At 34.8% G+C, this 16,082-nt stretch overlaps 1 pseudogene; it reads right to left on the reverse strand.

Moving 5' to 3' along the window:
* Positions 1-12,071: 12,071 nt before the first annotated feature.
* On the reverse strand, positions 12,072-13,025 carry LOC102884522 (annotated as a pseudogene).
* Between the last annotated feature and the right edge of the window lie 3,057 nt (positions 13,026-16,082).

The following is a 16,082-nucleotide window of genomic DNA, read 5'->3' on the forward strand; positions in this document are numbered from 1 at the left end:
CTTATTCCTCAGAGGTCTCATTACCTTTCTTCCTCTTTCCTACCCAGTTCTCAGCAGAAGACCCCATCTCTTATGTCACTGAGAAAAATTATAGTCCTTAGAGAACTCTTATTGCTAAATCTATAAATAACTTGCATCTCTTTTTTTTTCTTAGAGAAAAGATGGAAAGAGAGTTGTTTCTTCCACCAAAGGCTAACCCCTCCAATTTTGCTTAGAAGCGCATATCCTCTTGTCTTTTTAAACACTTCAGTACTTTCTTTATTTTTCACATTGCGAATATTTTTTTTTCTGCTAGATTATTTTCATCAGTATAAAAATATGTTATAATAGCCCTCTCCTTAAAGACGCCCTCCCCCCCGCCACTAACCCCACATCTCCCCTCAATCTACTGTGTCATTTCTCTGCCACCTTTCCTGGTTATATTACTTAAAGAAGTAGTAGTCTATACATGCTGTCATCTTTTCTGACTTTCTACTCAGTTTTCTAACCACTCAAATCTGGGGTGCATTTCTACCACTTTGGTGCAATTGCTCATGCCAAATTCAGGATATATGTTTCTAGTCTCATTTTACTCAGTTCCCAGCAGCGTTCAGCACAGTTGATTATTTCCTTCTTTTGGAAATATTTTTCTGTAGTAGTTTCCATAGTATCACACCCTCTGGCTTTCTTCTTGTCTCATTAGTCTCATTAGCAATTCAGTCTATATTGCCTTTACTTACTCTTCCTCTTGACTCAATCTCTAGATGTTAGTTATAGGGCTTGGTCTAGCCTATTTTTCTTTTTATATTTTTTTCCCCAAGATGATCTCATCCAACTTCAGAACTTCAAATATCATATATGCTAGAATATTTCACATTCGTATGTTTTCCTCAGGCTTCTCGTCTGAGCAATAGACTAATATATTTATATACCTTTCGATATCTCTATTTGGAGGAATTACAGGCATCTTAAACTTTACATGGCTAACACAATTATTGATTTTCAACCCCCCCCTTCCCCCAATAATCCTCTTTGGTCTTTCACATTTCAGTAATAGTACTATTATCCTCTAGATCCTTAATCTAGAAATCTGGTAGTCTTTCCAGATGCCAGCTGCAGCTTCTCAGCCTCTTACAGATCTCCTTTTTCTTGCTACATTCTTTAAGCAGTGGTATTTTGTTTTAGCATCAATTCTTTTTTTTTTTTATTTGCATGTTTTTCCTTAATCAGCTGAATCTGCTCCTATAGCTTTATTATCATTATATGCTGATTACTTTCTATATTCCATCTCAAATCCAGGATTTGCTTCTGAAGTCAAGACCCTTATATTTAAATGCTTAGTCACTATCTTTATTATGCTGTTCCATTGGAAACTTCTAATTAGTCTATCCAGAATGAAATTTGCTACTTTTCCTCAGTTATCTGTGCTTCCTTCTTAGTTTCTTTCAGTGAATGGTACTAGTACCTAATGGAGTCACAAGCTAGAATGTTAAGTTCCATTCTTGATAAGTTGTCCTTTTATTATTCACCTTCAATCTGTCAGAAGGTTCTGTCTCCTCATCTTCTAAAATACATTGTAAAATTCATCTTCCTGGCTTTCTAATTTCTTGCCTGGACTGTTGAACTCATCTCGTTTTCATTTTTGCTCACTTCCATTTTATTCTTTAAGAAGCCAGAGTGATTCCTAAGAAAGCAAATAAAGTCATGTCATTCTCTTGTTTAAAGCTATTTATTTTTATGTTACACTTCATAAATCTTCAATCATTTTGTTTATTCATTTGCTTAACCGCTTATGATTATAATCTCCCACTAGAATTTATGTTTTATGTGAGGAAGCCTATATCTGCTTATTTACATTTCTTAAACACCTTGCACAGTGCTTGATAATAGTAGGCACATGATGAAAAACAACAAATGGACCCAATTATCAACATAAATTTCTAGTTACCATGAATTCCAAAATAATGTGATTCAACTATTTTATGAAAATTACATTTTAGAGAACTTAGACTGAGAATTTTATTAAATATGTCTATATATGAAACACTGTTTTTCAGTTATATTTTCAAGGGATTGTGACTCTAAGTTTGAGTGACTGGCTACTCCCTATTGCTTTATATGATGTTGCTTGAACAACATCAGGATGACGACTAGGTCCTTTGGAAAAATACATGTGTATGGAATTCTAACCAGTTCAGACTCAAGTTGTAGATATTCATGAAGTGACTTTTTCTGACATACTAGGCTTTGACATGATACAATTTCTGTAACACAAATGAGGAGGAATCTATTGCACAAAATAAGATATGATCAAGTCACTTAGTAAGAAAATGATTGCATTGATTTATTTTTAAAATGCCAGTTATTAGTAAAATAAGCCAACCCCCATGGCCCCATTCCCTCCAAAAAACCCAAACCACAAACCCATATACTGTAGCATTATTTAAATGCTGATATGAAAAGTGACTTAATGTTTTTTGGATTAATATTTCTTGATTTCTTTCATTTGTTAACTATCGGTCTTATCTTCTCTGGAGAAAGAGCAGCCTGTGTCTTGTTTTATTACACATCATTAATTTGAATGTGTTTCAAATTAATTGCCAGTGTACAGAATTGAGATAGGGGAGTTTAAGAATAAGATGATGGCAGTGTGAAAAGAGATGTGAAATAAATATACAGATCAGTTTTTAAAATATATATTTTACTAGTGGCAGGGGTGGCAGTGGAGTAGGCAGTGGGACTGAGAAGTTCCTAACCATTATGCTCTGTCTTCATTCAAATATCTCACGTAACCATCTATGTGTTTTCTTGGGAATCCCACAGTAACATGGCAAGAATGCACACACTCAGGTTTTGTAGAAAGAACTCTTAATTGGTAAAATGTGTGAATTATTTGTACTTAGTACAAATACTAGGTAAAATAATGTCCATTATCAAATATCAGAACCATACATTTAGTGTGAACAGTTCAAATGAACTTGATAGTCACTTAGCAATTCTAAGCATTTCACTTTTTTTAAAAAAAATTATCTTTGTATCATAAATTTAGTGGTTAATTTTAGTAGTTAAATTTTAGTGGTTAAATTTAGTAGTTAATTTCTGATTGGCTACAGAGAGATCCCATTCTCCAGATGCAGTCCTATATAAAATGAGTCTTACTAGCCTGAAAAAGGAAAAGTTGTATATAACATTAACTTTTTGAAATAGAATCATATCCTAAATGTAATAATAGTGCTGTGTGTTGAAAGAAAACGTATCTAAAAAGAAAGAAAATATATCTGGGAAATCAACTTAATATAAGAATAATATCTGCTCCATCAACTTACTCTCCAAATTTGTGGTAGCAAGTCGTGGAATGAAGAACACAAGACAGTCCCAAGGATCTGGGTTCCAATTCTTATCGTGATTGTCACTAGTTGTATGACATCAAGCAAACCTCTTAACTTTTCCCATCACTGAGGGAGTTGAACTAGGGAACATTCAAGAATTTCTCCAGCTCTAGAATTTTGTTTTATTTTCAAATTTGGATATTCATTGATTACCTGATGTTTTCATGATTGCACACCTATATTACATAATGAAGGCAACTGAGTGAAAAAATGCTAATCCCTAGGACTGATTTCAAGCTATTTGAAAATTGTGGTGTATTGATTACCATCTTATTAATCTAAAAAAGATAATGGAACTTCTAAAATTTCTTGATTTGTTTTTGAAGAATCTGGTCTTAAGCATGGTATCAAATGCATGCCAATAATTTAGATTTATTGGTAAGATAAGGAATGGTTTTAAAAGTTATAGAATTCCTCTTATGTAGTTCAAGGAATAATAAAACTAAAGATGAATTTTGAATTTTGGCTCTATCGTTTAATAGCTGAGTGGCATTGCTTAATTCATTTAATTTCTCTGATATTGAAATTTTTGTTTTTTTGCATTTTAAAAATGAGAATAATACCTATTTTGCCTGTATTATAAAATGGTCATGGGTTGAAATAGTTATTTACATAAGAATTCTCTTTGTAAATTGCAAAATGCAAAACATTTTGAAGATCGTAGTTTAATTTCTGTTCTGTGGCAGAGGTAAATTATTTCCAATGCTAGTTTTAGGATGTGAGCAATGATATTTAATAAATGTCTTTCTGGGATGGAGACCCTGCCGCTCTAGGAGGAACTCACCTATAGCCAGCATCATTTTGATCTCAGAGGAAACATGCTGCTCTGTTTACCTCAGTACCCATCATCAGAGCAGGGGTATGTCTGAGGAATATGGTGTGGCACTCTACTCTCTTCACAGAAGAGATTTATTCGCTGAAATGAGGATTATGGTAGATCTGGTTCCATGGACCATCTGACCTGGTGCTTTCATTTCTTTGGGTCTAGCCTTTCTCATCCCGGCTCTATCACTTACTGGCCCCATGACCTTGTGCATGTTGCCTACCATTCCCGATTCTCAGCTTTCCTCTCCCTCAAAACGGTAGCTATTATAGTTCCTATTCTTATATTATTATTCTCTATATGCAGAGAGTTGTAGACTTATATATCTTTTCAAAGAAAGAGTATTTAAAGTTCCATGGTTACTTAAGTCATTTATTTCCCCAATTCTCTATTGCTATTGGATGTTATTATTTCGGATTAAATTTTACTGAGAGTAACAGAGACCCAAAATATAGTGTCTTAAATAAAATTGAAAATTTATTTCTTGGATAAGAAAAGGTTTATAGATAAGTAGTTTAATGCTGATGTGGTAAATCTGTTTTACAAAATGCTCAGAAATCCAGTTCCCTCTGTCTTGTTGCTCCTTTGTATGTAGCTCCATTAACCAAGGTCACCTTGTGGCTCAAGTTAGCTGCGTCAGCTCCAGCCACCATGTCTACATGCTAGCTAGCAGGAAGGAGGAAGGGATAGAAAAAAAGTTAAAGAGTGTGATTTACCTATCATTTAAAGAAGGTCCCCAAAATGTTGTACTGCACTTGTCCATTGAGTGAAAATATAGCTACCTAGATATATCTAGGAACAAGGGAAGCTGTGAAATATAGTTTTTTCTATGTCATAGAGAAGAGAACAATTATTAGGGGAAATCTAGCTCCTTTGTCATAAGAACAATTACAGAGGCATTTAAAAACATTTCTAACTATAGAGATAAATAGTAGAAAAGAAAGGGGACATATATATTAGGCTGAATTGGGTGACTGTTATGATGTTTTGTTGTTGTTGTTATTACATGTAATTGTCAACACGAAGTTATACCTGATACTGAAGCCTAACTTACATTCCTGAGTTTTTGTGTGGATGTCTTCAGTAGTAAGAATGCTGGCAAAAGTATGGATGTCTTCATTAGTAAGCTTATTTTCTTCTCCATGAAGCATATATATTATCTTTGAAACATATTACTTGTATTCTATAAAAGTTATTTTTTTCTACTGGAAAGCCATGTGTTTAAAAAGGATCTAATAACTCGGTTCAGGGTGTCAATCAATAAAGCACATGAATAACCAGTGCGAAGCAGTCACTATGCTGCCCAAGGGGAAGTCATCCAAGAATGAAATCAGTACCACAGCTGAATTGCATCCTTCATCAAACACATGTAAAACAGATCAGAAAGACATCAATTCCCAGTGCTGGCATGGGTGGTCTTTCTACTGCATGTGTAATTTCCAATTTAACGAAGGTTAGTGCACTTTTGTAATCTGAAATGTCAAAATAGCAAATCTTATGTGGGTAAACTAGGTGGCGGTTTCAAAATTTATAATCACTATTGAGTTAAAATAAAGTCATTTTAATTATTTGCACAGCTTTTTAAAACTAGTATAGATATATATATTCTGCTAATACTTTTTAAGAGTTGAGAATAAAGTATCTACTATCTGATATGAATTGTCTTTTAGTTCAACATGGCCTGGTATGATAGGAAGGAGGCAATAAAGTATTGTCAATTAAGCAATTCTGGTTAGTGTATGTTTCCTTCTTCTACCTTTTAAATCACTTGCTACTTTCATTTAGTTGTTTATTCCTTGGGATAACTTATTGTAGAGATTAGTTTGAATATTTGCTCTGATCTTGTTTTTTATTTAAAATTTTCTTTTAAATTTTAGTTTGTAAACTATTCACATTAAATTTACTTATTCATGAGATAAAATATGGTTATAATTTTCTGCTTTTTTAAATTGAATTAATTTTTTTCCATTTTCTTTAATTAAAAAGAATTCCCTCGCAGGACCAAGGCATGAAAAGCTGAGGAGGTTAAATTTGCATTTCTTTATCTGTAGTAAATTCACTCTGGCAAGTGTACTTGTCAAGGCTGAAAACTTTTTCCATTTTTTTTTAATAGCTACAGCAAAATGAGTACTTTTCAGTTTTGGGTATTTTACTATGTTTTTTTTTGATATATATTAGTTCAATTCATTTCAGCAATCACATATTTGAAAGGCTACTTGATTCTAGAAGCTTTGTGGAGATTGAGAAGTATAAAGAAGAATGAAGCAGGGTTTCCTGACCTTTAGAAGCACAGAGTCTAGACTAAAATCCGAAACTCTTAATTTCAACTGCTTTTAGAAAACTAAAGTAGAATAGCAATCATTTAGAGAGATCTAAATAAGGGATTTAAGATAAGAAATGGATGATTTAACTGTAATGGAAAGCGACTTAGAGATATGCTTTTGTTTTAAATGTCTATCCTTGTACTGAACTTATATGTGAGTTTTCCATCTCTCTGTATTACTGATGGTCCAGAAAGATCCCTTTATCCAAAATGCATTGCAAAGTTCGATTTGGATTTAGAACTAGAACTAAAAATCTAGTTCTCATTTCTTTACCCAAAGATACTTTCTGTTTTATACCATTTTGACAGTAAAGATAGAGCTAAAATTAGACATGGTATTCAAATCTCTTGACTTGGGCGGTGTTGCATTTTCTTCCAAAGCTGAGCTACAAAGAAAGTGGCCAGTGATCGAGGGTAGATATCGATCCCACATATCTCAACCTCTATGAATCTGTTATCTTTCAAAAATCAGTTTATGGTGACTGCCAGAGGGGAGGAGGGTTGGGGGCTGGGTGAAAAAGGTGAAGGGATGAAGAAGTACAAATTAGTAGTTGCAAAACAGTCACCGGGACATAGAGTACAGCATAGGGAATATAGTCAATATTATTGTAATGGCTGTGTGTAGAGCCAGATGGGTGCTACAGTAATCGGGAGGATCACTTCATAAATTATATAAATGTCTAGCCATTGTACTGTATACCTGAAACTAATATAAAAAAACCAGTTTAGTATTTCATCCCAAAGCAGTATTTCCTTAGAACTCTACACATATAAAACACAAAACATCTGAAAAAAGAAAACACCAACTTTAATCATATTACATTTGAAATGAAAATAAAAGTAGTAAAATTGTATTGGTATAAATCTTTAGTAGACTTATTATGTAAGCAGGGAATGCTCAATATTATATCAAAACAAAATAAGGAATTCTTATATCAATTTCAACACAAAATAAAAAGGAAACACAGGAAAAGTTGAGAACCATATGATTTCACTTATATATGGGCTATAAAACTGAAAGCAACAAACGAACGAGACAAACAGAGACTCATGGACACGAACAACAATTTAGGGATTATCAGTAAGCATGCTCATCTTTAACCTTTTCTCCTTTCTTCAGGCTGTCAGGCCCAATCCTACTTTCCTTTATTTCTTGCATCAAAGCAATACGGCCCTTGTTTGGGAAGTCACCATTTTTTTTTGAACAAAGAAAATATCAAGGTATTTGACTGAACAAAAAGTAACTTCTCCACTTAATAAAGAATTTCTTACCAGGATTTTAGCATAAGAAGAATGTTCATGTTTGTTACATCTATCTCTAAAAAATTCAACCTCAAATCCCATACAACTATTTATATTGTGAAAATAAATACCTCTATATTTAAAAGCTGTTCATGTTTTAAAGAAAGCCATTCTTGTAAATTATAATTTTCAAAAGGAATATTATGATGAATTATTCTGAATTTTAAGCCACACAAATAATCTAGAATATGTGAGGTTTTTGTTCTCACAGTGTACATTCTGCATGTCTTGAACATGCAGAGTCTGCCTACATAGGAACTGCAGGATCAAAATATAAACGCCATGAATCTAAAGGCATCTCTCACAGAAAGTGATTTTTTCCCCTTTTACTAAGAAAAAGAAAGACTATTTTTGATTTAGTGCAATTTTAGGTTAAATTGTGCCCTAAAAAGATACATTGACGTCTTAACCTCTAATACCTCAGAGAATGTGACTTTATTTGGAAATAAGGTCTTTTTAAAGGTAATCAAGTTGAAAATGAGGTCATTATAGTGGGCCTAATCCCATATGACCGGTGTCCTTGTGAAAGGAGGAGATTTGAACGCAGACACACACACGGAGAGTACATCATGTGAACATGAAGGCAGAGATCAGGCGATGTGTCTACAAGCTAAGGAGCATCAGGGATTGCCAATAAACCTGCATGAGCTAGGAAAGAGGCATGGAGTAGATTCCTCCTCTGAAGGAACCAATCCTGCTGACACCTTGATATCAAACGGAGTTTTTGATTCCCATGCAGCCAAAGCTGTGTTCCTTCCAACTCTTCGTTATCTTTATAAAACCCACCAGAAGTCTAGAAATCAGACTTTATTCCCCTCTCTCCCTACTGGCCACTCACTTCTCTCCATCTCCATCATTATCACTTTGCTATTATTTACTATTGAATGACTTTATAACAGCTTCTGACCAATCTCTCCTCTGTCCCTCTTGCTCTCCCTCTCCCTCAATGATTCTCCTCACAGCATCTAGAAATATCTTTATATATGGAAAAAGATCATTTCATTCCCATGCTTAAAACTCTTCTATGACTTCCTGTTGTACTTAGATTAAAATCCAAATGCATTACAGCAGACTTCGGGGCCCTGCATAACCTTGCCCATGCTTACCTGTTGAACACCATCCCAGAACACACTTTCCTCACTTACTGCTTTCCATCACTCTGCCTTCTTAGATTTCTGGAACAGGCCAGACTTTATCTGTATCAGGTCATGTTTTTGTCTTGCCTCTGACTGAAATGTTAAGCTAACAGTACGATGTGAAGTAGTTAAACTGTATTTTGGCTTTGGACCACTTATTAAAGCTCCTTTTGTGGCAGAGAAGTTGGGGTGCTCCTTTAGTTAGCCACCTGGGGTTCAATGAGGCAGAGCCTACCAGGTGGAGGGTTCTTTACCTATACCTGTGTGTGGACCACAACTACAGCAGATGGGTGGACCCTTGGCATTTAAAAGTCCTCACAAGAGTGATTTCATAATAATTATTCGTTGGAAAGAGAATTTGGTCACAGTTCTTTCCTCTTAAGCCATTGATTCCTTTGAGTTTTGTCCTCATTCTGAGGTGAATCAATTTGGTAGCATACAGGTAAAAAGATGTGCTAAAAGCTGCTTTGCATGAAAAATAATAACCAAAATTGATTGTATTAATTGATGTTCCTGAGATCACCCTTTCTTTTTTTAAATACCAATGCAAATTTTAAATATGTACTTTCCAATGTTATAGTTTTTTATTTTAGATTTCTTGTTTTGATAACATATACCTATATGCCCATTTCCCAAACTTTAATCATTCACATGCTGGTTTCAAGATTTTTGCAATATTTCTGTATCATTTGTGTTAATATGTGTGTATTTTAAACTTTATCTTAACAATAACATCTGAGAAGTCAAGGATTCTTTGTTTTAGTTGTCATTTTTCTATATAAAACAAAGTTAGTGCATAATAAAACAAAAAAAGTTAATATGTGTACCATAAGAACTTAATTATCTATCATCAGTAAGTAGCATTTTTAGTAAAAATCTATTACATATTATCTTTAAAGCCACCCTTACTTAACCAACATAATTTAACACCATATTTACCTGTAATTGTTTTATTTAGGCTAAGTTTAAAAGGAATTTATATTTCCTAAACATGTACCAGTTGAAGACATCAAAGGTATTATGGGAAGCATATAGCCAGGTTATAATTAAAATTTTGCTTTGTCTAATAGAAAATACATAAAGTCCACCTATGAATAATAATAAAGTGTAGTTTACCGAGCTAAGTCTCCCTCCACATATTTATGTTTTGTTAATGTTATGTTTTGAGCTTTTGCTCTTATGAATGTCTATTTGTGGAAAGGACTAGTCAATCTCACTTAGCATTAACCCTTTGCACATGGAGACTACTCTTGGAGACCCCGATTCCATCTGCAGTCTTTAAAAATGATGGACTATTGAATAGAGCATGCACGTACAGATGAACCCAATGTTGCATATAATGGCAAGTCTCCATTTTATTCTCTATATAAATCTCCATATAAAATGGGAAAGTTATTTTTTAATAGAGTGATGAGTGGCTGATACTCCATTTTTCTTGGTCTTCTTTTTTATGAACTACACCTATTTGCTACTCAGGCAATATAGTTAGGTTGGGACCTTGGTAATAAAACAGATCAAAGTTAATTGGACTACATGGGAATTGAATTGAAGACCAGCTTTGACCTCATTAGCACATTGATATAGTCAGCTAAGGTCATCAGATCCAACACTCATAGAAACACTCAAAGGAAAAACTCATTTCAAAGGGAAGTTGGATGTATGATTAATACACTACTCAGCTTTGTAGGTAGGAGATTAAAAAGAGAATTGCAAAAATAGAGAGCACATCATAAAGTTAAGCATATTTGGACCTGTTTCCCTGCTTGTAGTCAGTGGTAGAAAAATGCTTAGGAAAGAGGGCTAATTCACAATAATATGATTAGATATAATCAGACAGAATGACGGTAAGCTATTAGAACATAGTCACTCTGTGTCACTGAAACTCTGCTAATTGTACTGGTGCCAGTCACATAATAAGAATGGCCATTCAGGGGTCCAGTGCAACTACTGGAAACAAGTAACAGACTGACATTTTCTGGGTTCAGTAACTAGATACTATAGCAATTGTTTCCCATGGATATTTAACTTATACAAAAAGCCTAAGTTCAAGAGCAGGTTAAGGTTAGGGTCTCCAAGCAAGACTGCAGGGGCAGTGAAGGCAGCTTTTATTCAAGAACAGAATACAAGGGTGTAGATGTGTGTGGAGCGTATCTGGCCACTTTTGTAGACATAGGAAATCGCATTAGGGAAGACTCACCAAAGGATAATTCTCGTTACAGTCTGACAACATCTCAAAACTTGTTTTTCCCTCTTTAAACTAAGGACAAGGAAGTTAAATAAGTGTTCCCTCTTCTCTCTTGTTTCTCTCTCTCTTTTTTCCTTTTTTAAAGACATTATCTTCCTCTTTATTTTCCACAAATAATTCCATTGTTGAACTCTCCCTAATTTATCTTGGTCTAGATTTCTCTTGTTGGATAGCTATGAGTTTGCATTAATATATACTGCTGGTACCAAGCATTCACATTTCCAAACTAGACTGGACTTTTCAGTAGGGTATCCATCTGGCGTGATTTGAGGAGCAACAGGCAGCTCTGCAGTTCTCAAATACCCCTGACTGCTTACTTAAAATGAAATGATTAGAGATTAATTTATTTCTCTACCCAGTTTATTGAGCAGCTACTGCATGCTAAACACCGTGATAGGTACTGAAAATAAAATGATATGCGAAAGCAGATAAAGTACAGTATCTCCTTCATGGCATTTGCAGTTTACTGCCAGAGCTTAATAGTTGCAGCAATTTGGTTTCAGACTTTGACGCCGCCATTGAAAAACAAATGTCTCTGGGGCTAAATACCAAGACTTTAGCTGTAAATACTTTAGAAGAGATTTGACCTCAAGCTGAAAGGAAAACTATGCAGAAACAGTTTTTGGCTTAGTCACTTAAGAAGGGGAAATAACATTTTGCTTACAGGATTGATTTGAGGAGTTATAAAGGTGGTGAGAATGTCCTGGGAACCTGGTCGGTATATTGAGAGATAATAGGAAGCTAGAACCTTCATATATTTGCCTTTCTTTGCCCATTATTATTATTATTATTATTATTATTTTTTTTTTTTCATGCTAAATTTAGACTTAATTAGGCACAAAGACTTTTCTAATCATGTCACCTAGAGATCACTTCACACGTGGCTCTGTTTGGCTGCCAGTCTCTTGTCTCTCCTGCAATGGTGAGGCGGATAACCTTGCCGCAGAGAAGAGAAATCCACGGTTTATTGACTTTGCCAATAACGAAAATGTTGGAGAGCTGGGGGCAAAGCTGTTGCCGTTGACGTCTTTCACGTGAACCACATCAGAAGAACCAGGGTGTCTCTCTCTGTTGGTGATCACGGCGATTCTTCCCAAGTTACCACCTCCGGTCACCATACACAGGTTACCAGTGTCAGACCTGATGAAATTGGTAATTTTGCCAGTCTCCAAATCAATCTGAATGGGAGCAAAGCTGTTGCCATTGGCATCTTTCACGTGAACCACATCAGAAGAACCAGGGTGTCTCTTTCTGTTGGTGATCATGGCGATTCTTTCCAAGTTACCACCTCTGGTCACCATACACAGATTACCAGTGTCAGACCTGATGAAATTGGTAATTTTACCAGTCTCCAAATCAATCTGAATGGTGTCATTCACTTTGATGAGGGATTGGGGTAGCGGATGGTGCGAGGATCGTGAGGGACTTTTTTTGTGCCCACAAAGATTTTTCTCACTTTGCACAACTTGTAGTCGGCCTCCTCAGTTGTAATCCGATGAACAGCGAAGCGACATTTGGTGCCATAGACGAGACGGAAATTCTCTCTGGTCTTGTTAATGCTGATGGCATCCATAAAGCCAGCAGGGTAGGTCATGTCAGTCCGGACCTTGCCATCGATGTTGATAAAGCGCTGCCTGCAGATCTTTACTTCATCTCCTGTCAGGGCATACTTCAGTCTGTTCCTTAGGAAAATGATGGGAGGGAGACACTCTCCCAGCTTATGGGGACCAGTAGATGGACGAGGAGCAAACATACCGGTCAATTTATCCAGCATCCAGTGCGTGGGAGCTGCTACACACTTCAGATGCTTCTTGAGACCACCAGCCATGGCTGTACTGGGCATGGGAAGAGCTGCCCATTATTATTTTTGTGTAGAGGGTGTAGAAATTAGATGTCTGAATTTCTGAAAATTCATCTCAGTTGCCCTGTTTTAGTCAATAGCCTTGTGTTTATTTTTCAGGTAATCTGTTATTAATTTTTATTTTTTAATGTGATTCCTCAAAATTGACTATCTTTTGTGACCATGCATATTATTAATGCATATTTTCAAAAACTGCATGATGTTATCTTCATAAGGGTATGAAACTGAGTTAGAGTTTAAAAAAATTTTAGTTTATTTAACATTTTTGATACCAAGAAATGTTGTGTGCTCTTCTTGAATATTTACTTTTTTTATACCAATATCCACATAATTCAAAAGATAGATAACCATACATTGTATGTTGAATTTGGTGATTTTAGATCATCTAATATTTAGATATAAAAACAATACGTTACTCGCTCACTTTTATAAAAAGCGCCATTGCTTAAAATTATATCTTCTTTTGATTATGATTATATCATCTTAATGAAATGGCATCCTATTGTATCATTTTGGAGTTCAGCACAATTTATACTGTGTCCTAGTAATCAAAATGATTATTTCCCCTGATCTAAAAGGCAAGTAATCTGAATAAGTTCATCCTGATATTATAATATGGTAAAGCTCAATAGCAAATCTTTACGATATACAAGTTCAAGGCCTTCGTCTCCATTCTTCTCATTGTGAAACCTCTCCTTCAATGTCTCTGCCTCGACTGGGATTCACTACTCATTCATTTTCTCCAAATCCTGCCTCTTTCTTTTTTCCCACATAATCAATTACTAGGTTTTGTAAATTGTACCATAAAAATGTTTCTCATGCTCATCTGTTCATTGACATCCTCTGACACTCTCTGTGATTTAGTTAATTTCTTCTCAACCAGAAAATTGCAAACCTTCTAATTCCCTCCTCTATTTTCAGTGCACCTCTATGAGCCTGATCTATTTAGAGTTATTTTTTTCAGCAAGATTTAGATTTATGCAACTTTTCTTTTGAAACGAATACTTGACCAGAGGTGTAGGTCAAGTTATGAATTGCTGAAGAAGATTCAGATCAGAGAAAATTTTAATGAATATTAATGAAGAGAGAATTCTGGGGAAAAAGACTGTTCACTTGGAAAAATATTTCTCTCTGAGATTTTCTTGAAGGTGAAAAAGCCATTCTTTTCTTTCTGGGTGTCCACCGTTACTGAACGGTAGTAAATTGTATCTGCTATTTTGGTGAGTCAGGCCACTGTGGCCTAACCCAATTCGTTTTCTATATCTCAAGTTTCTTTCACTCGTTATTTTTTTATTGCCAGAATTTTCTGAACAGCTATTTCAGATTGCATACAAATAAAATGACAAATCATTGTTTGGTACAACATAAGCAAATATCCCTAAATGATTAAATGTTTTTCCCACTAACAAATGATTGGTTTCTTAGTTACTATACTAAATAATTGGAATAAGAGCAAAGGTAAGTTAAAAAATAGTTTACGAGCCAAATGGAAGTACATCTTAAAATAAAATTCCTCCTAAGATAAAGTTTCTCAAAACATTTTCTAAGGATCAAGATATCTTTAAAAAGATACATTTGGGAAGTTATTTAATACAAAAACATTAGATTTTGTTGTCATTGATATATTGGGATCAATTATTGGAATGGATGGCAGTTGTAAGTTTTGAGGTCACAGCAATGTCTCTATACTGAAGATTAAATAAATAAGTTTATTTAATTTTTTACATAATCAATTTTAATAGTACATACTCTTGATATGAATAATAGACATAATCTTGTCTACATGGATTATCAAAGTCTGAAAATCACACTTCCAGCGAATACATACCCTTTGAGTGAGACTAATAATGAAGCCAGCTCCTGTGATATTTATGCAACTGCTAAACTCTCACTGAAGCCAATGGGAGCTTGCTTACGTAAGGGCTGCAAGCCTTAGCCTCCAGAGATTAAAGCGGGGAAAAATCCTTAAACTCTTTCAACATTAATATTGTCTGTAAGGAATCCAGCCATGATCTAAGCCATGGAGCTTTTTGAACCTAGCAAGTAGAAGGGTAAACAATAAACACCAGTTATTTTAAGCACAACCTAATCAGAGTTCAATGAGAAGCAATATTATATTTGATCTCTAAGGCATTAATACTTATATATCACTATTAGACATTTTTATGTAGCCCATTATCCAAACAATGGCTTAAGTCTGCGGTATTTAATAAATCAAGGTTCCATGGCCGTTGGGCTGAGTGGGAGTGGGGACGAAGCATCTTCTTTCCTTTTTTTTTTTCCCCTCAGGTGCAATTCTGTGTTAATATAAGAGAAGTGTGGCCTTCTTTCTCATAGCACTAAAAGTGAGATAATCCCTGTGTAAGAAATCAGTAAGTACGGTCTACTTAATCTAGTCCCAGTGTGAAACTGTTGACATTTGTTCTTTTTTCTATCATTATGTGACTGGGCCTGTTTTGTGCTGGATTAGGCACAAATCTCCTGTGCAGCACATTTGGCATGTTACTAGTAGTTTAACTTCATTAATAATGTATGAAGAAAATGTAATCCACGACAAGGAAGGAAAGAAAAGTATTTTTTTTTTTTTTGCTTCTCCCAAATCCTTTGGAATGAGTAATTATTCAACATTTTATGTTTGATGTTATATTTTACAATTGAACTTCCACAGTGATATTTCAAAAGGAAACTTTGGAAAATGCTTGTAAAAAGACCCACACCTTTTAAAATTTTAAATGTGATTTAGTGATGACCAATAAAACATAGTAGGAAATTAAATATTTATTCAGCTTATTTCATTTTCGGGGTCATAATGCTTTTTCTGAGTCATCCTCAATAACAAGAATTTCTATCAGCAAGGCCGTTGACAGGCATCAAGACAGGGGAGTAATAAATTAAGGTGAGATTGTATAAACAAATAAGAACATATGCAGACTTGCATAGGAGTGCAAATGATCATTTCTGATTGAAATGTGCACGCCTAAATGAGTTTGGCTGCATCAAATACACATGTGCCAAAAGATAAGC

Source organism: Pteropus alecto, unplaced genomic scaffold (genome assembly GCF_000325575.1).
Source record: "Pteropus alecto unplaced genomic scaffold, ASM32557v1 scaffold5, whole genome shotgun sequence".
Lineage (NCBI taxonomy): Eukaryota > Metazoa > Chordata > Mammalia > Chiroptera > Pteropodidae > Pteropus > Pteropus alecto.